The sequence below is a fragment of the Phascolarctos cinereus genome, unplaced genomic scaffold (assembly GCF_003287225.1).
Source record: "Phascolarctos cinereus isolate Bilbo 61053 unplaced genomic scaffold, phaCin_HiC Scaffold_4;HRSCAF=312, whole genome shotgun sequence".
In the NCBI taxonomy this organism is placed as follows: domain Eukaryota; kingdom Metazoa; phylum Chordata; class Mammalia; order Diprotodontia; family Phascolarctidae; genus Phascolarctos; species Phascolarctos cinereus.
In genome coordinates this window covers 465100446-465122621 of record NW_027555847.1, presented here as the reverse complement: position 1 = coordinate 465122621, position 22176 = coordinate 465100446, and the positions used below count along the sequence as shown (strand labels likewise).

Genomic DNA, 22176 nt, shown 5'->3' with positions numbered 1-22176 from the left:
AAAGATTATCCTTTCAACAGGGATGTGGATTTTTTAAAAATTTCATCATTTCAAGTAGGCTTCATGAATAGGATTCTTTATAGAATTATCTAAAGCCGAGCATTGATTTATTTGGAAACAAAGGGTTTCTTTTGAGTGTAGTTTAGCCTGGCAATGCCATGAATCCAAGAATTATTCTACATTAATTAGAGAACAGTAATGCAGTTGTGCCTACATTTAGAGCCCCAAATAAGCTTTTCACCCGAGATTCAATCTAGGGTAAGAAGTACTTCTAATTTAACGCACAAAAGCTCCAAAGCTTTCTGAGGCTTTTCCTTACTGGAATCAATGTGAAAAGTAGATGTGAAATATGATCTAGAGGATGCCAAGCTGTTATAGAAATATAAGTTGATTTTTGAAGTATGGGCTTCCATATCTGCATCCACTGATTCTGAGTTGAAAGTTAATATAAAATTTAAATTATGCCTTGTAGTTTCAATTTAACTCAAGTATTTATTAAGTATCCACTATGTGAAAGTATTACTATATTCACTTATGTGTTTTGTGTATTGTAACATCACTAACATTCTGGTGGGAGGTCTGAATGTCAAAGGAACGGATAAACTGTTTAATTGGCCAATCATATCTTAACTAGGTGGCATAGTGTATAGAGCACTGAGCCCGGACTTGAGTCCAGGAAGACTTGAGTTCAAATTTAGCCTCAAACAGATACTAGCTATGTGACCCTGGGCAAATCACTTCCGCTATCTGCCTCAGTTTCCTCAACTATAAAATGAAGATTATAATAGTAGCTATTTCCCAGGGTTGTTGTGAGGATCAAATGAGATAATATTTTTAAAGCCATTTTATTTTCCAGTAGAGGAAACTCAGGTAAACTGAAATTAAGTGACTTGCCCAAGGTCTCATAGCTAGCAGGTGTCTGAGACTGGATTTAAACTCAGGTCTTCCTGACTCTAGGCCAACACTGTGCCACTTAACTGCCTAAAAATCAAGGAAAGTGATGCAGAGTTAAGTGAGCAGAACTAGAGGAACTATTTATTCAATAACAACACTAGAAAGACAAACAACTTTGTAAGACTTAAGAACTCTGATCAATCACAATTCTAGAAGACCAACAATGAGCCATTCTCCTGGCACATAGGAGGGACTTAATAAGTGCTTATCTCCTTCCCTTCTCTGTTAGGTAACTTACACATTTACTTAAAGTTTTCTGAGATCAAGAGGGAAGTCTAAATTTCCTCTTCCCTCGCATCATTTTGAACCACACTATTAATGTCCTTTTAGCACAGTTCTGTGTAGGTCTTATTAAATTTCAGTTTTAGAAGGAGAGAAAAGTGGAAATTATGTTGCGAAACACCACTTTAGGTAATAGGTGATGTCTATGAGTCACTAAGTAGAAGTGATACTCAAGCCTGTGCACTTCTCAAAAATGACAGATTCCCCAAATCCTCAATGAAAAAAATCTCTGGGAGCAGCTAGGTAGTACAGTGGATAGAGTTCCAGCCCTGGAGCCAGGAGGACCTGAGTTCAAATCCAGCCTCAGACACATAACACTCACTAGCTGTGTGACTCTGGGGAAGTCACTTAACCCCAATTGCCTCAGCAAAAAAAAAAAATCTCTGTACTGTGAGGTCTTCACCTATACTTTCTAATTATCAAAATCTTATCATTTCCCATTGATTTGCTAGTCTTAAATTTCAAATGACTTGTCTTTTTTTAACCATGCTTTTTTAAAAAATCTTAATTTTAAGTAAAGGGAAATACAGAAAATCTTTTGTTTTGTAGGCAGTGAAATGGAGTCATTTAGAAGAACCAAGTTTGTGCAGAAGAGGACCACCAGGATGGTCCTTGTGGACTACAGACATTTCATATGAAGATCAGTTGAAGGAATTAGGGAGACCCAGAGAAGAAAAAGCCTTTGAGGATGAGGTTGGGGGAAGGGAGATGATAGCAGTTTGCAAATAGTTCAAGGTCTGACTTTGGAAGAGACTTTTTCAGCTTGGTGGCCAAGTTAGGAGAAATGGATAGAAGTTGAAGAGTGGCAGATTTAGGTTTAAGGACAAGCTTCCTAAAATCTAAAAGTATAATCAGCTGCCTTGGGAGGTTAATAGATTCCCCTTCCCTGAAAGTGTTTAAGCAGAGGCTGGATGATCTCTTATTGGGTATGCCATAGAGGGGATCCTTGGTTAGGAAAGGAATGGACTAGGAGACCTCAGATGTCTCTTCCACAATTGGAATTCCATGAAATGGAATGCATATCCACCTTCTTCCAGGTTCAGTTATTTATTTACCAGCAGCCCACTTTAGTAGATTGTTGACAGATGTGATTGGCATTCTCTTGAAATACTCATCCTGACCATGTGGTCACATTGTGAAGGCTTTGCCAAAAAAAGATAGTAGTCTTAAAGCACCATTGTCAGTACTGGGGAGGCACCATTAGTCAGTGCTAGTCTAGGCACAGTATTTACTGCTGTATCATTACCTACTTCACTCAATCCCCTCTCTGATTTCTAGGACTTGTTTAACTTTAGAGATTGTCAGTGGGATAATGGAGCAATAGTTAAGACCTCTGCTTTGGGACATTGGTGTGGGGAAATACCAAGAAACTAGGTCCCATTCACATATTCAGTGCTGTTAGCTATAGGTACATCTTAGGTTTGAACCTGAAAGTCCAACTCAGCTCATAAACATGTAATTACATTCTAGATTGTTCTGATTATGTCAAAATAATTCCTCAGTTTGTAATGTTTATCTGGAACCACTATCTAAAATTGGTTACAGTAGGATATTATATTCTCTTAAAATTGTGACATATGCTTTAAAATGAAGATTTCAAAGGTTCCAAGAACAAGTCATTGCTTGTGTAAAGGTCGTTGAGAGGCACTGTAAGTGAAGATATGGGAGGTAGAGCTCACTTCTGAGATCTAATTCAAGTTTAGGAAATAACATGTTCTCAGCTGATGTGTTTAATGGCCTTCCCCCTTTCTCTTTTCCAGTCTGATGACCTATTTTAAAAGACTTTTACATAGATTAATTACTTTTAGGCACTTCTGAAATACAGCACACTATATATAATTTATGTGTGGATAAAAGTGTTAATGAATGTAAATGGTATTAGTCATTCATGTCAAACTCTTGCCTAAAGATGTGAAGGTCAAGAAAACTATGGAACAAAGAAAAAAAAAAGGTTTGGTTTTTTTCCCTTGTTTGCTTGACTTATTTGCTGGGGAAAAAAACTTTAAAAATCCTTGAAACAAATGTATTTTCCTCAAACATTTCCATCTTCTCTTCTTTCACCCTCTACCTTCCAAGCCTTCATATAATAAATGGGAATGTTCCTCATAGATAAGTACCATGAGGATTGTGTTCCAAATAGACCTAAATTTTGATATATATCTATAGGACACATTAAATGTTACCTTCAGAGTCCATACTGGGATGTCATCAAATAGATGAGACTGACACATCTTTTTAGAACTGTAAAGGCTATCATATGAAAGTCAGTAGCACTTAAGGAGGGTGGGCAATTTAGTTGAGACAAAATGTACACACGTAAAATAGCTAGCTGGTAAATGTATGACATAGTTGGTTACAATCCATGTTATCTAGCACCTTACTAGACAGTTTAAGAACCAGCATTTCAGATATCTTCACTAGAAATTTGACTATTTAAATGTTAAATATATTTATTCATTGTATTGTCATCTTCATTTTAGCATTAGAGAATAATCAGCCAATCAACAGGCATTTTACCAAGTGCCTACTACATACCAGATGCTAGGGACACAAGGACAAAAAAACGAAATAATCCCTACTCCCAAAGAGTATGGAGCTTACATTCCATACAGAGAGACAATATGTAGTCAGACTAATTAGTCAATAAACAGGTGATTTAATGGATAGAACACTGGCCCTGGAGTCAGAAAGACAAATACAACCTCAGACATTTACTAGCAGTGTGACCTTGGGCAAGTCACTTAACCTCTATTTGCCTCAGTTTTCTCAACTATAAAATGGGGATAATAATAACAGCTATCTCCCAAGATTGCTGTGAGGACAAAATATTTACAAAGTGTTTAGCACAATGCCTGTCTTGTAGTAGACACTTAATGTATATTACCTGCTTCCCACTATGTGCTAGGTACTGTACAAATATAAATACTTAGGGGATAGGGACTGGACCTGTGATTTCATCGGTATAGGGAACTCCCAGGTGAGGAAATTTCCTCTACTGATACAGGGATACACCTTCTCTACAGTCGCCTACAATTGCCTAGGACTAAACTTGCCTGCGGTCATGTAGTCAGTATATGTTAGGGGCATGACTTGAACCCATGTCCTCCTGATTTTGAGGCCTTATCTCTCTCCCATATACCATACTGCCTCTTAATATCCAAAATAAATTCAAGGTAATTTGGAGGGAAGACACTAGCTTGTGGGTGATCAGAAAAGGCCTTATGTAGAAGATGATTAGAGCCGAGCTTTGAAAGAAACTAGTGATTCTAAGAGGTCAAGGCTTAGGAGAGTATGTTCCAAGCATGGGATACAGCCTGGGGAAAGGATGTGAACATCCTCTTGGAGAAATAGCAAGTTCATCAACTAGGAAAATTCAGAAGGCCCTGAAGCCTAAGTTCTTAAAGAAAGGGCTTGCTCAGATCTTTGGTGAGCTGAAGTCCTAGTCCAGTGTTTTGGAGCTGAATGAGAAGTCGCTGGAAATGTGGGCACAATTTAGCTTTCAGCACTAGTTGCTGCAATTCCCATAGTGGCAACTTATGATGAAATGCCCTTGGGAGGTTGGAAACGGTGTTGCCTGCTGAACTTCAGTACTTTACACATGAAGTAATCACAAAGACAGTTTCCTTCCATAATTAAAAAAAAAAGTCATTTCATCACTTATGCTTTACCCTTGAAACTTTCCTCTTAAGCAAGCCAGTTAACTTTTACTTAACCAGAATAGCTGGTGATCAGTCATTTCCTGCTCTCCTAAGGAGTGGAAGTATGATGTATTAGTAGTATGATGTGGCGATGAAGTCCTAAAGACCTCATTGGGTTCAAATCTAGCCTCTGACACATCCAGAAGTTGTGTAATTCCAGGCAAAAAATACTTAATATTTCTGTGCCCTTGGCAGTTCTCCAAGACTGAAAACTGCAGAGCAGGCGATAGTCTGCATTGGCTGAAGGAGTTTCCCATCAAGGTCTGGGATCAAAGGTCTGGTCTACTCTACTTTTCCCTCCCTCTACTGCCAAATCCCACAAGTCACATAAACACTAGTTCTTCTTCTTCTTCTTCTTCTTACTACTACTACTACTACTACTACTATATTTGTGTTTTAAAAGTACAGAGCAACAAATATCAGAATGGAGAATAAAGAAAGAAAAACAGCAAGTATCAAATTATATAGCATAAATTTGTAGTGAATCCAGTTGGAACAGCTGTCTAATATTCTCCACCTTTGTTCAGCAGCACATGTATAGGAATACAGGCATTAGATGGTAGGAATGATCAAAAGTTGATCATTGGCAGGGCACAATGATAAGGGGGTTAGGGACTCAAAATAAGAGGACAAAGTAGAGTTGAATTCATTCAGCACTGGGTCAATATGGGGAAAAGAGGAGAAAGTAGCTTGTGCAGGGGAGATGGCCAGGGAGAGAATTGAGGGGGTCAAGGAATTGGAGGTGATGGTGTGGTTGAAGGGAAGACAGAGGGAATGGCAGAAAGCCAGTAGATTATGGTTGGATAAGGATTTTTCTGAATTCTTGAATATGGAAATGGTACATTGCAGGTGACAACAAGATAAAGAGTATGACCATCTTTGTGTGTGGCTTAGGTGGGATGGGAGAGTAATTCATGGGAAAAGAGTAGGTTAAGGAACTGAGTAGTTAGTTTGGTGGAAAGTCAATATGTGTGTTAAGTCTCTTAGTATCAGTTGCAGGAGTTAGAGAAGAGAGAAAAATTGTAAGAGTTGTTCCAAACTCATTGAAGAAGAAAGGGAAGTGACCTGGAGGTCTGTAGATAACAACTACCAGGATTTTGATTGGGTGGTAGAGATGAATCTCAAAGGAGAGGTTACTGAGTGATGGAGGTAGAGCCTGAATGTGGTAAGGGAGAGCAAGGAGTATTCCAACTCTCCTGCCTCAATCAGTGAGCTGAGAGGAATGAATGAAAGTACAACTAGTACAGGAAGGGTAGTCAGAGAGAACATGTCATCAGAGGGAAGCCAAAGTGATAGCTAGTAAATGAAAGAATAGGAGAAGAAAAAATTTGGAATAAAGAGAAGTTTGTTTAGACATTCCAGAGGGAATAGTGGAAAGGGGAGGATGTGTTTCATTTGAACTTTGGGGTAGAAGGTTGAAGGGGATGCGACTAAGGAATCAGATGCTGGGAATGGGGTTTGGATGATGACCTACAGGGGGTCAGAATCACTAGGTTATGTAAGGTATGACCCAACATACCTACATTCATAACATCATAGACTAACTCTGGAGGAGTGGTATTATGCTGTGCTAAGTGAGCAGGGTTGTCACTCTTCATTTGCTTCAACTCTGGCCATGCTTTCAGCTCCTTTGTTTAGGCATGCCTTTCTCTCCAATCACTCCCTTGGTTCCTCTCCTCCTGGAGAGAGACTTTCCTTTCAAACTGGCCAAGATAGTAGCTGAGCCTCCTGTGTCCTAGTGCTAGCCAGGTAGTCACAGCAACCCCTAGCCAAACTGCCATCCCATTTGTCTAGAAAGACACAGGTCTGTTTTTCTCTTTGCTCTTAGGAGTTGTAAAAATGAACCACTAATTCTATTTCTACAGCTTAAGCCCCCCAGCCAGAGGAAATTAATCTGGCTAAGTACTGCAACTGTAAATCTGTCTCTGTTTCCTTGGACCTCATGGCCTCTCTTTGCTGTATTTGTTCAAGGATACAAAGAAAGGTAAAAACATGATTCTTGTCTTTAAGCTCACATTCTAATGTGGGAGACAACATGCAAATAATTACATATAAAATATATACAGTGAAAATTCAAGGTAATTTCCAGAGGGAAAGCACTAGCAGTGCAGAGTGGGGTTGAGGACCCAGGAAAGGGTGAAGGTAAAAATTTTACTGAGTCTTGAAGGAAGCCAGGGAATCTAGGAGGTGGAAATGAGGATGGAGACCATTAGAGGTCTACTTGCAGCATCCTTGTGGCTTCCTCTCTCCTGGTTGATGGTATAGATCCCAGTGAAACTAGTGACCCCTCCACTCTCTGCCCTAGAACCAGCATGTTTGCTTCTCTCTTGAAAGGCTTCAACTACTCCCACCATCCTTTAGGATAGGAGGGGCCAGCTTATCAGTCCTGCTTCTGTAAGTTATGTGTTAAGGGGTTTCAGGGTTGCTCCCTGAAGTATGCAGATATGGTAGGAGCAGTATCTTAACGCTTCCCCTCATGTGGGTTAGGCTTGTTTCTCCTTAAAAGGTATTGAGATATTCCCCTAAACTTTGCTGACTCAGAGGACAAGGGCTCAGACCATTGACATCATCCCCTCATCATCTGATTATGTATTAGCTAGGAGAAGCTAGAAGGCTATCAGTTGCTTGGCTGGTGCACTGGGATAGGAGATTTGCTCAAGCTGAACTAACTCAAGAGTGTTTAAATGCCTTTCCCTGTTGAATAGCCTTCTCCTGCTATGTCTAAGTAGATTTATTTTTGTTAACTGTTTAATAACATGGACTGTCTCATTTTGTTCCAGTTTCAGACCTAAACTAATAGGAGACTAGCCTAAATTAAGCTCATCCTGGAACACCAGGATAGAATCACGGAGTGATTTCTTTCCTGACCAGTAGGTATCCGCATCTCTTTGGCAACATCAAGGGGTACTACAATAGGATCATCATATAGAGAGAGATTTTAGTGACCATCTAGTCCAACCCTTCATAATATAGAAGAAGAAACTGATGCCCTAGGGAATTTTGAGTGACTTGCCCAAGGTAATACAAGTAGAATAAGAAATAGGGTTTGAACCCAGGTCCTCTAATTCATACAGTTCTTTATCTTATTTTATCGATTAGATTGTAAGCATTTTCCAGACAGCAATGGTATTCTTGATTTTATGTCTGCACATAGTCCCTAAACATAGAAGTTCAACAAATACTTATTGCTTGACTGGGGACTTACCTGGAATAGATTTTATCATTATAATTCTAGAGTTGAACACTACAGTACGGATTTTTTTCTTTGTCATTAAATGAAAGTAAATGTTGCTATATTTTTTTAAAAATTAGCTAAATGAATTACAGCTGAACAGGACAAAACTAAAGGTAAGTTCTATCTCCCCACAAATGATAGAATTGTTCCTTTGTCTGAATCTAAACTAGTTGTTGTATGTGCTAGACTTTCCCACCTCCTTTCTCCTTCTCTGAGATTTAATATAGTATAGGTGGATTCATACCATGATCTCAGCACTGAACTCTTATGCTGGCAGTTGGGAGTATGAATTTAAATATGTTTAAGCTGCTCAAGTCAAGTTATATCTGGCCTTCATGTAGTTCTAGGAGGAAAAATTAGTATGAGTAAAATGTCCCTCCACTGATTCACTTGGCTTTATATTTTATCATATCCCGTTTTATTTTGATTTATGGGATTTAATTTTGTGAAGCCAAAAGCAAACCTAGGATATAACCCAATCAAATTGAGTCAACAGAGAGAGTGCTACAATTCTCTAAGATATTAACATTAAAGTATTAATGTTAGGAAGAGATAGGTGCAGTGTTAAATTGAGAATTATGTTTTCCCACCTGTAAGATGAGAAAACTGGAAGTATCTCTGATAAGTGTCTGATAGCCAACAAATGTAAGGAATTAACAAAGATATATAAAACCAAGAGCTATTCCCCAATGAATAACTGGTCAAAAGAGGTGATCAAGCAGTTTTCAAAAGGATTGAAAATCATAAACAATCATATGAAAAATTGCTCCCAAATGACTAATAATAAAAGACATGCAAATTAAAGCAAACTTGAGGTTTCACCTCACTCCCAGCAAATTTGCAAAGACAAAAGATGGAAATGGCTTTTGTTAAAGGGGTATACAAAGATTAGTCACTGATGCAGTGTTGGAGTTGTGAGCTGGTCTAATCATTCTGGAAAGCAATTTGGAATTATACTAAGGAAGTGACTAAAATTTCCCCTATTCTTTGATCTAAAGATTCCACTGCTAGACAATTACTCCAAGGCAGGCAAAGATAGAAGAAAAAAAAGGTCCCATAAATACAGCAAAATATTTATAGCAACAGAAGGAACTGGAAACAAAGTAGATGTTCATCAAATGGAGAATGACTTAACAAACTCTGGCACGTGGATGTAATAGAATATTATTGTGCCAAAAGACATCAAACTATAAGTTTCAGAGTAGTTGCTGATCTTCATTGGTAAAAGGAGTTTTCTCATTGGGAGTTCAAAAAAATCACAGGTGCAGTCCCACCACCTCCTCAAAAAAAAAAAAAAAGGAATAAAGAATGAATGCAAATCAATCAGTCATTCAACAAGGATTTATTAAGTTCCTACTGGGTGCCAGGTCCTGTGCTAGATGGTGAAGACACAAAGACAAAAATGAAAGTTCCAGAGAGAAGTGGGGAGACATATGTGAACTGATGCCATGTGAAGTAACCAGAACCATTGTTATGTCCTCTCAAACTAGTCTGAGGCATTGGTTAGTTTGGTGAACATTTTTTCCCCCTCTCCTTTTAGGGATTTTCTTTCTTACAGAAGATGGCTTTCTAGATGGAGGAGGGAGGAATATATTTAGAAATGAAAGTATAGAAAAACAAAATATGTCAGCAAAAAGTGTTATTTTTTTAAATGCATGATTGTACTAAATGATTTCTAAAGTCCGAGCTCTGAAATAATCCCCTGCCGACCTCAAATCCGTCAAAATCATGCTCGTTGTTCAAGGTCAAGTTAAGATCCTGCTTTCTTCACGAAGCCTTCTCTGATCATCCCAACCCAACACAATTTCCTTCCTTTGAAATCTATTTGCATTTATTGTCTTTACTGATACTTTATTTTCTCCATTTATATGCACTCTAGATAATAATAGTAGATAACATTTATATAGCATTTAACTATCTGCTAGGCACTGTGCTAAATGCTTCACAATTGTTATCTCATTTGATCCTTAAGACAATTCTGGGAGGTAGTTGCTATTTTTATCCCCATTTTACAGATGAGGAAACTGAGTCAAATAGAGGTGAAATAACTTATCCAGGGTCACCATGCTAACAAGGCTGGATTTGAACTCAGGTCTTCAGGACTCCAGACCTTTCATTCTCCCCTATGCCACTTAGCTGCCAAGATTGTAACTTTCCAGGGTAGAGATCCCTGCCTGATACCCCTCTGTAGCTTCTTCAATACCTTACATATCTCTTTATTCATAGTAGGTGGTTAATAAATTTGTTGTTGTGTTGTTTCAGTGTGTCTGACTCTTTGTGAACCCATTTGGGGTTTCCTTGGCAAAGACACTGGAATGGTTTGCCATTTCCTTCTCCAGCTCATTTTACAGATGAGGAACTGAAGCAAACGAGCTTAAGCCCTGGGTCACACAGCTAGTAAGTGTCTGAGGCCAAATTTGTACTCAGAAAAATGAGTCTTTCCTGATTGAGAAACCCCTAAATGGAACATTAGACTGGATGATTTCTAAAATCCCTTTCAGTTAGAAGGATTACTTTTTTGAAATGGTTAAGAGTAAAGGATAATTCCCAATCTAGAGCTCATTCTGTTTTGTGCCTTTTTGTAGTACTGACTTATCAATTGATACCAATATATGGTCTTCCACATCAGAATTTCCTTAAAATAAAATAAGGTCCACATTCCTGTGGACTAGAAACACAGGATAGGAACACATCTTTCCAGTGTACATATGTAAGTGGAGAAATTTAGGAAGTGAAAAGCAAATAATAATAACTGGAATTTAAGCCCATTTTACATATGCAGAAACTGAGGCTCAGGGATACTTATTGGTTGACCCTGGGCAAGTCACTTAACATCTGTTTGCCTCAGTTTCCTCAACTATAAATTGCAGATAATAACAGCCCTCATCTTCCAGGGTTGTTATGAGGATCAAAGGAGATAATATTTGTAAAGCACTTAGCACAGTGCCTCACCCGTAGCAAGAGCTACATAAATGTTTATTCGCTTCTCCTCCTTCCCAAAAGCATGATTCAGACCCTAATTTCTTTTGATTCCAAGTCCAAGCTTCTTTCCACTACATGACAACTCTGTTGCTGAGAGCAACGGGTAGCCCACAAGTCATTGACGCAAAGAAAAGATGTCTCAGAAGAGAAAGGCTAGTGCTTCATAAGTTATGAGGTTAATGGTATTGGAAAAAACTGGAACTAAATCCCAGATTGAACAGTCTTGTGGTCAAATTTATTTTAAATAGTATTTTTTTCCAATTACATGTAAAGACAATTTTTAACATTCATTGTTTATAAAATTTTGAGTTCCAAATTTTCTCTCCCTCTCTCTTCTCTCCCCTCCCTGTGAGACAGTAAACAATTTGATAAAACATATTTTCATATTAGTCATGTTGTGAAAGAAGAAACAATTGTGGTCAAATTTGTACTAAAGAAATAATGAATCAATCATATTCAAGATGATGTGATAAAGCTAGTGTCATACAACAGAAAAAACATTGGTTCTGCCATCAGAGAACCTGGATTCAAATTCCATCTCTGCCTGTGTGACTAGATGGCCTCGGAGCTCACTTTTTAACTCTAAATCTGTTCCCAAGACTTTCTGACAGCATAGCATTTTTCATATATTTTCTAAGATTGCTAGTAAACACCAAAATGAAACAAGTGACTCCAGGGTACCTACCAGGGTTGTTGTGAGGATCAAATGAAATGATGGTTGTTATTTATTAGCTTAGCACAATGCCTAGCACTTAGTAAGTACTATATAAATATTAGTTATTATTAAAAGTAAGTTATAGATCTAGCTAATTAAAAAAAAACAACCTTACAATATCACAATGCCAGGTGACCAGAGAAGTTAACATCTAAGTTTAGTCAAATAATGCTAGTATCTTTTGGATGGTCAGGGCAACTATCAATATTACTGGAGGCTTCTGAGTATATCTCTATGAAATGTGGGTCCCCAGATTATCTTTCCTTCAGCACTTTTTTCTTTCCTCAGGGCAACTATCAATATTACTGGAGCCTTCTGAGTATATCTCTATGATTTCTCAATGATGCTGCAGGAGATTCATGCTAAAAAGTTCTTTAATGACACTTTAAGCAATAAATAATTACAGAATATTATGAGGAGTATATTTAATTATTATGAGGGTTCATAACACATTTTTGTTGTTCTTACAGGGCGGGGGGTGGGGGGGTGGGGGGTTTGCCAAACAAAAAATCATTGGGAATTACTGATCTAATTCATTCTCCTCCTCCCAAAGGTGAAGAGACTAAGGCTCAGAAAATTAAGTAAACTGCTATTCAGCAGCACGATTGGGACTAGAACTCACATCTCCTGACTCTCAGTTCCATGTTCCTGTTACTATTCTCATTCTGTTTCTCTCAAAAACAACAAAAAAAATAGCTATATAGAAAATAAAGTAATAATCACATGTTTCATCAATAATGTTTTAGGCCCCTTTGAATGCTTAAAAACCTTACAAAGCATTCAACATATTACTGTTGTTGTTATCATTATTTTTTAAATACAAAAAACCAAACTACTTTTTTCCCTCCTTTTTTTCTTTCTTCTGGAGATGCTATATGGTACGATGGAAACAAGGGTAGTGTAGAATTTAATTCTTGCCTCTGACAACCCGTATGTGCTGTGTGACCACAGGCAAGTTATTTAACCTCTCAGTGCTCCCAGGAAACTTTTTTTAAACTAATATTTTTTTTCTCAATTACACATAAAAACAATTTTTAACATTCATATTTTAAAATTTTGAGTTCAAATTCTCTCCCTTCTTTCTTTCCTTTCCCACTCCCTGAAACGAGAAGCAATCTGATATAGGTTATACATGTGCAATCATGCAAAACATTTCCATATTAGTCATATTGTGAAAGAGAACACAGACAAAAAATATATCATGAAAAAAATAAAGTGAAAAATAGTACGTTTTGATCTGCATTTAGAGTCCATCAGTTTGGAGGTGGATAGCACTTTTAATCATGAGTCTTTTGGAATTATCTTGGATCTTAGTGTTGCTGAGAATAGCTAAGTCATTCACAGTTGATCATCATAACAATATTGCTGTTACTGTGTACAGTGTTCTCCTGGTTCTGCTCACTTCACTTTGTTCCAGTTCATGTATGTTTTTCCAGGTTTTTCTGAAATCATCCTGCTTTTCATTTCTTATTGCATGATAGTAATTCTATTACAATCATATACCACAACTTATTCAGCCATTCCCCAATTGATGGACATCACCTCAGTTTCCAATTCTTTGTCACCACTAAAGAGCAACTATAAATATTGTTGTAAAAATAGGCTCTCTCCTCCTTTTTTGACCTCTTTGGGATACCCATGCAACTCTCTAAGACCAAGTTCCAGAGGAAATGGCCTGCTCCTGCTCAGTTGGTGGGACAGTTTCCCCACGAGGAGCTCACTATACGATGGAATTACAGGTCTAGCCCCAAAACAAACACCAGTAATCCCTCGTTGCCTGAATATTTATTTATAAACTGATGTGTCTCCTCTGACAAAGCCAGAAAGTAACCAAGAAAATAAAGAGACAGTATTCTTGTTTGGAAATGATAAAAACTGAGAAATTGTTTTCAATAGTTCGTCTTATGAAGCAAATACTGTTTATAAAAATCCAAACTTCTGAAAGCTATAATTTAGGAAAGCATTATTAATTGAATTACAGCAATAAATTTTGATAAAATGATTAATGCAGAATTAAAACACTTAACTCCTCCAATGCACTTAAAATCTGATTTTGCATTTAAAATTTTTTACTTAAACATGATTTTTCTACCACTCGTGGTATAAAATGAGCTGAGCATTTTCAGAGTACATCAAGGAAACTTTCCTGCTATGGACATTAGTAGTCATAACATTGTGTATCCAGATCTATAACCAGGCAAATCACTCTCTGGACCTCAGTTTCTTAGACTCTTTTCTTCAGAGCCCTGAGGAAAGAAAAAAGTGCTGAAGGGAAGATAATCTGGAGACCCACATTTCATAGAGATATACTCAGAAGGCTCCAGTAATAAATGGAAAAGGGATTCTATAGGGTCTCTTGGATTACACAGAAAAGACTGAGGATAGCTCAGAACTCTTTATATGCTAGATAGCATGTTTCTTTCAGAGACAGATCAGGTCTCTAAGAATTCATTTACTATGCCTAATATGACATTTACATGTAATGCCTATGTCAGAGTCCAGCAAACACTTAAGTTGTGGGTTTTCAGATAGACAAGAAGCTGAGATAAAAGAAGAGGTTCCATTTGAAATTACAGAATTATAAAGCTAGGAAGGACAGGACCTCTAATTTAATAAAATTATTCAAAATTAATCATAGAGTTTTCTAATTAATATCTCATTCAACTAAATGACTCTAATTTTCAAGACCCAGACAAAGAGAAACTCCCAAGACATCCCTTTGAACTTTCTCTAATTTCCTATTTGCTGAGATATGACAGATTTGAATAAACTGATGTGGGTCATGTGTCCTCTTTCTTTGGACCTACACAGATTTGGGTTTGAATTATTGGAACTTTGCATAGTAATTTGAATTCTTTGCCTCATCTGCCAGTCTGAAAACTGGATACTTATGAATTTAATTTAAATGTAGGTTTTCCATTGCTCATCATGCTAGCAGACTTAAGCAAAAACAACAAAACAGGGTTGGGACAAAATGTACATTAAAGTAACACAAAGAATAATGGCTACATTCCTGAATGAGTACAGTGCCCTTTCACTTCCTCCCAGAGTAGTTTGGAACTGAAGCTCTTCCAAACTCATGACCTCAGTAGTGAACGTCTAGCTAGGATACTCCTGGATGGTCCCAGAGCCAAAGACTAGTTCTGAGTGTAGTCTGTAACTCATAACTTCTCTCTCCAAGTAACTCCAGGCTGTGCCATTTCCATATAGGTACAAACCAAAAAGGAGGAGACTGCAAGGGAAGCAGTTGTACAAAGGCCACCTGTACTGCTGATACACAATGATATATTGTAGTAACAGTAAGCCATTCTTCTTATATTTCTAAAAAACATTCCATGCTCATTCTTCTTATGTTTTCAAAAAACACTGCATGCTCATTCTAGCTTCTGAATCTTTGTTCCCTGTCACCCAAAATGCTCTCCACACCTGACTGCCTATTGAAATTGAAAGTTCAAATGAAGTCTCATGTCCCCCATGACTCCTCTGACTTCTTGAACCCACATAATCAAGGGCACTCCTAGTGAGTGGAGGCATAGGGCTACCAATTAGCATGTCCTTTCCAGACCAAAACTCCCTAGCCACTAATACCCTGTATGCATTGTCTTCAGCTAATAGAATATAAATTTCTTGAGGGGAGCTCAACTATTCCAGGGCACTTCCAATACTGTCAGGCTCAAAGTTTTTAATAAATATTTTTTCATTCATTCATTCAACTCCCTCCTTTCACTAATTCCTGTAACACTGTATGTAATATATCACTATCATTTGGGCACAATTATAAACATTTTGAATTATTATCTAATTTTTATGTGTATGTTTATTATCTTGCCAAGTGAATTGTAAATTCCTTGAGTGCAGGGACCTTGTCTTACTTCTCTTTTATCTCCCAAAGTGCCTAGTGCAGGAAGTCATATATTGGTAAGAACAAGTTAGCAATTTTATAGGCTTTACAAACACTTTACAAAGTGCTTTATGTATGTTATCTCATTTGATCTGTGCTGAACTAATAGGCAATATGATATAGAGAAAATGCCATGAATTTAGTCAGGAGACCTAGGTACAAATCTTAGTTTTTACACATACTAGCTGTGTAACTATGAGCAAGTCACAACTTTTCTGGGCCTGTTTCTTCATCTGTAAAATAGGGGTGATGATATTTGCACTAGTTACCCTCATAGGTAGGTGGTGCGTTGGATAGAGTCCTGGTCCTAGAGTCAGGAAAACTCATCTTTGTGAGTTTAAATGCAGCCACAGACACTAGCTATGTGATGCTGGGGAAGTCACTCAACTCTGTTTGCCTCAGTTTCCTCCTCTGGAAAATGAACTAGATAAGGAAATGGCATACACTCCAGTGTCTTTGCTAAGATAACCCCAAATGGAGTCATGAAGAGTCAGACAGGCCTAGAAAACAACAGAACAATACTCTCACAGGGTTTTTGGGAGTTAAGAACTTTGTAAACTTAAAAAGCACCATAGAAGACAAATTATCCAAATCAGAGGGTCTTAACCTGGCACCTATGAATTTTCAAAAAATATTTGGATAACTATTTTAGTATGACTGGTTTCTTTTGTAATCCTATGTATTTTACTTTATGTTTGTAAAATCATTATTCTGAGAAAGGGTCCATAGGTTTGGTCAGATTGCCAAAGTGGTCCATGACACAGAATGGTTAAAAATCCCTGACCTGAATCATCAAGATTGGAAGTTAAGTATTTACATATGCTTAAATTAAGTAATTTAAAGTAAAAAGGTCTGGATTGCTTTTCTTTCTCTTCCTTCACTTCCCCTTTGTGTACTACATCATAGATATGTACAATCCCTTTTACTTTGGGTCACAGGGTTCAAGATTAATACCTTGGATCACAACAGTGCCTTTCTCAATATTTGACTTTCAGTTCAGTTGTTACTAAATTTTAAACATTCAAGCTCCCCTCCTTTGTAATCAGGACAGCAGGAATGATTTATAATACTATTTATTCCAGTAGAATTTGAAACTCATGAGGTTCTTTCCTTCCACAGAGTAATAATTATATAGAGATGATATTCAATCACAGAGGCCAGATTTGAACTCAAGTAGATGAATCTTGCTGACTCCAGGTGGGTACCTTATACCCAGGACCACTTAGCTACCCTGTCTAGAGTCATATATGTATATTAATATTTGTGTATGGCAGGATTTGAACTTGGTTCTTCCAGATACCAGTGTTCTATCCACTGAGACACCACTGCCCTAGAATCTCATTATGAAATAAAATTTGGGATTCAGAAAAATCATTATTAATTATAATAATTAGTATCATTGTTGCTACTGAGCCAGCCTTGAAGCCAGGACGACTTGAGCTCAAGTCCTGCCTCTGACTAATCTTGGAAATGTGACCTGGAGCATGTCATTTAAGCTTTTAAAGCTCTAGAGACTAGAGCCTAGTCCCCATAAACTTCTTAGAAGGCAGAGGGAGTTTCCTAACATTATCTTAATGAACTCACTGGTCCAGACTCTGTCCTTATCCTTAAGAACAGCTACACTGGTTTTTTGGTTTTGGTTTTTGTTTTGTTTTTCAGTTGTTGTTGTTTGTTTGTTTTGAGGTAATTAGGCTTAAGTGACTCGTCCAGGGTCACACAGCTAATTAGTGTCTGAGATCAAATTTGAACTCAGGTCCTCCCCACTCTAGGGCTCTATCCACTTTGCACTATCTACCTAGTAACACTCTTAAGAATCCTTTAGAATTAATAAGTTATATATATATATATATGTATATATATATGTGTGTGTGTGTGTATGTATATGTATATGTGTATGTATGTATGTATGTATGTATATAGATAATGTATACCCAAAAACCTGATTACAACATTTTTAGGTCCCTTTGGACATCTTTCAATTCAACAAATATTTTTTAAGCGCCTATTATGTTTAAGAAACTATTGATAAACACAGGTGAAATAACTAGAGTTCTTGCCCTTGGGTAGCTTACAGTCTAGTAGGGGAGACTATATACATACATACATACATACATACATACATACATACATACATACATATATATATACACACACAAATAACTCTAATACTTAATAACTGTAATTTGTGTCATTAATGCTTCCCATTCTCCTCTATGTAATTTAATCATTAATTATAAGAAGTTGCATTCACTTTGTTGCTGCTTCATCTGCACCCTTCTTCAACCAGATTTACTTCTAAATGCCTCTGACTCTTGTCTTTATTTGTATCCGCAGCTATTAGCACAGGCCCTGGCACATGGTAGGTGCTTAATACATGCTTATTGACCCTTTTTTGGGTCACAGAGCTAGTGTCAGATTCCATATCTGTGATCTATTTAATAAGCTGTCATCTGTCTCTTAGAAATTCAAACACAGAAATGTTTTGTTATTTTGCATTTATATCTGAACATGCTTCTTTTCAGTGTTAATATTTTAGTATTAGAATGTAAGGTCCTTGAAGGCACCAAACTGTTTTTCACTTTTTCTTTGAATCTCCAATGCTTAGCACAGAATCTGGTCATTTTAAATGCTTAATAAATATTTGTGAGTTGATTCACTACTAGAACGTTGTCATTTTCTTTTCATATGTTTTTAAAATAAATTAGAACTTAGAAGTCATCCTAGCTGTCATTTATCATTCCTGTAATCATGTATAAATCATTTAAGCTCTGCAAGATCAAGATCAAGATTTTTTAAAAATTTTACAGTGTTGTGAGGCTCAAATGAGATAAGGTAGGTGAAAGTGTTTTGCAAACTGATAAGTATTATACAAATTAAAGTCTTTTTTTATTGCATACTAGGGTCAAATTTCCTTGTTCAGTGTTTCAGCTGTATCCAACTCTTCATGAACCTATCTGGGGTTTTCTTGACAAGGTACTGAAGTGGCTTGCCATTTCCTTCTCCAGCTGATTTTGCAGATGAGGAACTGAGGCAAAAGGGTTAAATGACTTGCCCAGGGTCACATAGCTAATAAGTGTCTGACGCTGGATTTGAACTCATGAAAGTGAATCTTCCTGATTTCAAGTCCAGTGCCACCTAGCTTCTCCAAATTTCCTTCCCCCAAGGAAATAAACAAAAAAAAAACCCTTCTAGAAAAACTAACCATGATTTCAATTTTTCAATGAGAAGCAGTTGGGGGAGGAGGAAATGACATCAATTTATGATCTAGAAATTCACTTTACATCTATGTGCACATTTTCAGGGCATCTATTCTATAAAATGACAGATGCCCATGTCCATTTAATAAAAATAATACTTTACCTTTGTGTAGCATTTGATAGTTTATAAAGTGTTTTTACATACAATATAATTTGAACCTTACAACAACCCTGTAAGATAGGTAAGGCAGGCAGGTATTTGTTGTTGTTTTGCTGCTGCTGCTGCTGCTGCTGTTGTTTTGCAGAGGAGGAGCCTGGAAGTCCAGACATTAAGTGACTTATTTGTCCAAGGTCACTCAGCTGCTAAGTGGTAGAGTTAGAAGACTTTATCTGAAAGGGACCTTGTAATCTAAACCGTTGGTATCAGATAGAAATGAGGCCACCTAACCATACATAAAGATCTCTATAGGCCAGTTTTGAAATGTAGTATTATCTGTTTTATTGTATTTTTATTTATTTTGCTGAATATTTCCCATTTACATTTTAATATGGTTCAGGAGCACTCAGAAAGTGCTTTGGGACCTGCGTGGTCTTCCTGCTTGATATCTCCGATTTAAACAAAGTCCTCATTTCAGATGGGAGGAAGCTGAGGCCCAGGTGGTTAAACATTGTGCCCAAGAGCATTCTAGTTAGTGGCAAGGTCAGAACGAGAGGCCAAATTTAGGTAGCTTCCTCTCTCTCTCTCTCTCTCTCTTTCACTCTCTCTTTCTCTCTCTTCAGATTTTTGAAGGGCAGCCATGTGAAAGAGAGATTTGACATTTGTTTTGACTGGCAATAGAGAACAGAACTGAGTAATGGATGGAAGTTGCAAAGAGTCATTTTTAGGTCTGATATCAGAGAAAGCTTTCTAAAAATTAGAGCTGTCTATATGCAACATGGGCTGCCTTAAGAGGTAGCAGATTCCTTCTCCCTGAGGCCCCACCCCACCGCTCCACTTAAGGTCTTTTTTAAAATTATTATTAGCGGTCTTCAAAGCAAAGGCTGAATGGCCACTTCAGAAGAGAATTTTGTTCAAGAAAGGGTTAGACTAAATGGCCTCTGAAATCACTTTCTATTGTTTTTTTTTCTTCAGTCCCAGGTCTCAGTTCATCACCCTTTCCAGTGTACTGTGATTATTTCTATGGTCTTCCTCACCACTATCTTCTTTAGATTTTTGTGGTTAGTGTTTTGAGAGATGGTTTCACCCAAAACTTCAAAGTAGTTCAGTTGTTCTTGACTCTTCCTTACCCACTTTGGGGTTTTCTTGGCAAAGATACTGGAGTCTTTTGCCATTTCCTTCTCCAGCTCATGTTCCAGATGAGGAAACTGAGGCAAACAGGGTTAAGTGACTTGCCTAGGGTCACACAGTTAGCAAGTATCTGAGGCTGGATTTGAACTCAGGAAGATAATAAGTCTTCCTGAATCCAGGTCCAATATCCCATCTACTACCCCACTTAGCTGTCCCTCAAAGAAGTAGGAGCTCCTCTCAAGTAAAAGGGAGAATTCATTGGTGGTTCTGTTAAGTGGAATTCTGCTATTTACATCTTCGACCAGCTATATCTAGGTATAGTTAATGGTAAGAATGTCCTAAAATTGCCTTACAGTATTAGTGATATTACAGGATCTCTTTTAAAGTGATGAGACTCAGAATCAATTATTTACTCTTTTTTTTTTTTAACTTTCTGGTTTGTGGCCTGGTTCAGTTTACTGAAAACTTACCTGAGTTAGATAGGGGAAAGTCCCACTACCTCATTTATATTACTCTATTAAGCATGAAAAAGCCCATTTTTTTGAATGAAGTGAAGAGGAAAGATATTTTCTAAAAGTTGAAAATGAAGACCAGTGATGGCAAAAAGTCTGCACGCTCCTTTTCCAAGCCTTTTGCAAACCTTAAAGCGCTATATAAATGATAGCTACTGTTATTATTAACGATTGTATATGGCTTCAAGTCCCAACTACAGGAAGTCTTCTCCAACTCTTCTTAATTCCAATGGCTTCTCCCTGTTAATTATGTCTTATTTATTCTGTATATAGCTTGGCTTTGTATATATTTGCATGTTAGTTTATTCCCCCCCCATTAGATCGTGAGCTCCTTGAAGACAGGGAATGTCTTGTGCTTCTTTTTGTATGCCCAGCTCTTAGCACACTGCCTAGCACATAGTAGGCACTTAATGTTTATTGAATATAATTGTTAATAATTATCCCTTTTTCTACAGGTAGACCACTTCACACGGAACCTTGAAGCACTGGGTGACTCCAAAGCCTTTGGTTTTTTAGCTTCTGTTCTTGCGTCCTCTTCTTTCCTTAGATTGTCGGCTCCTTGAGGGCAGGGACCGTCTTTAGCCTTTTTTTTTATCTCCCCTCCCCCAAGCGCTTAGCATGGTGCTTGGCCACGTAGTAGGCGCTTAAAAAGTGTTTGCACCCCGAGGACAGCTTTGTTTTGGAAGGATGGTTTTTTCTCTTAGTTAGTCGTCTACCCCTTCCCCTTTACCCTGCGCTTGCCCCCCTCCCCCGCCCCTTTATTTACTCCGTTGCACTCCAGGTTGTACCCTGCCCGGGGCCCCTCTCTGGGGCTGGGCTGTGGGGAAGTGGCAAGCTGGGGAGAGGGGAAGGGAGGAGGGGGCGGGGAGATGAAGCCCCAACTACAGGGGAGGGGCGGGGCAGGTCGCAAGGCCCTGGTGATTGGCTGCGGGCGGCGCTCTGGAGGGCGTGTCCCGCTTTGGGCCCCGCCCCTCCCGGATGGGGAGGCCGGCGGGGGGCGCGGCGTGAGGCGGAGGGCGCTCGGCGGGAGCGCTGCCGGTGCGGGGCTGGAGCTGCTTGGGAACCGCTCTTTGGCTTGGCCGGGACGGGGCCGGGAACCGCCGCTGCTGCCGCGGGCGCCCGCAGGTACGTGTCGGGAGCCCGTCGGGAGAGGGCCGGGCCGCCGCGGAGCCTCCGAGCAGCGGGGCTGGGGGGAATCCCGCGGAGAGGCGAGGAGGGACGGGGCTACAGGTGGTCGAGGCCCCGCCGCCCGAGTGCTGCGCTGCGGACGGACCCGAGGGGGAGCCGGGCAGCTCGTCCGCCCCGTCCCGTCCGGCTGCCCGCGAGCTTGGGCGCCGCCGCCGGCTGCGGAGTGGAGGGCGCCCTCTGGGCGGGGTCTTCAGGCTCCCCACGTCCCCCGTCGGGGTGCGGGG

At 38.7% G+C, this 22176-nt stretch overlaps 1 protein-coding gene across 11 annotated transcripts in view; it reads left to right on the top strand.

Moving 5' to 3' along the window:
* SGK3 (serum/glucocorticoid regulated kinase family member 3) overlaps positions 1-22176 on the top strand; it is a 155212-nt gene that overhangs the window by 22502 nt on the left and 110534 nt on the right. For 2 of the 11 annotated variants that reach the window (XM_021002170.2, XM_021002173.2), the window contains exon 1: positions 21743-21889. The exons of 6 other annotated variants lie outside the window; for them this stretch is intronic. The gene's annotated coding sequence lies outside the window, so the exon portion shown is untranslated. Of the gene's footprint in view, positions 1-15144; positions 15166-16886; positions 16965-21742; positions 21890-22176 lie in introns of those variants that run through there. 3 more of the 11 variants (XM_078153381.1, XM_021002171.2, XM_021002176.2) reach the window with 3 other exon arrangements.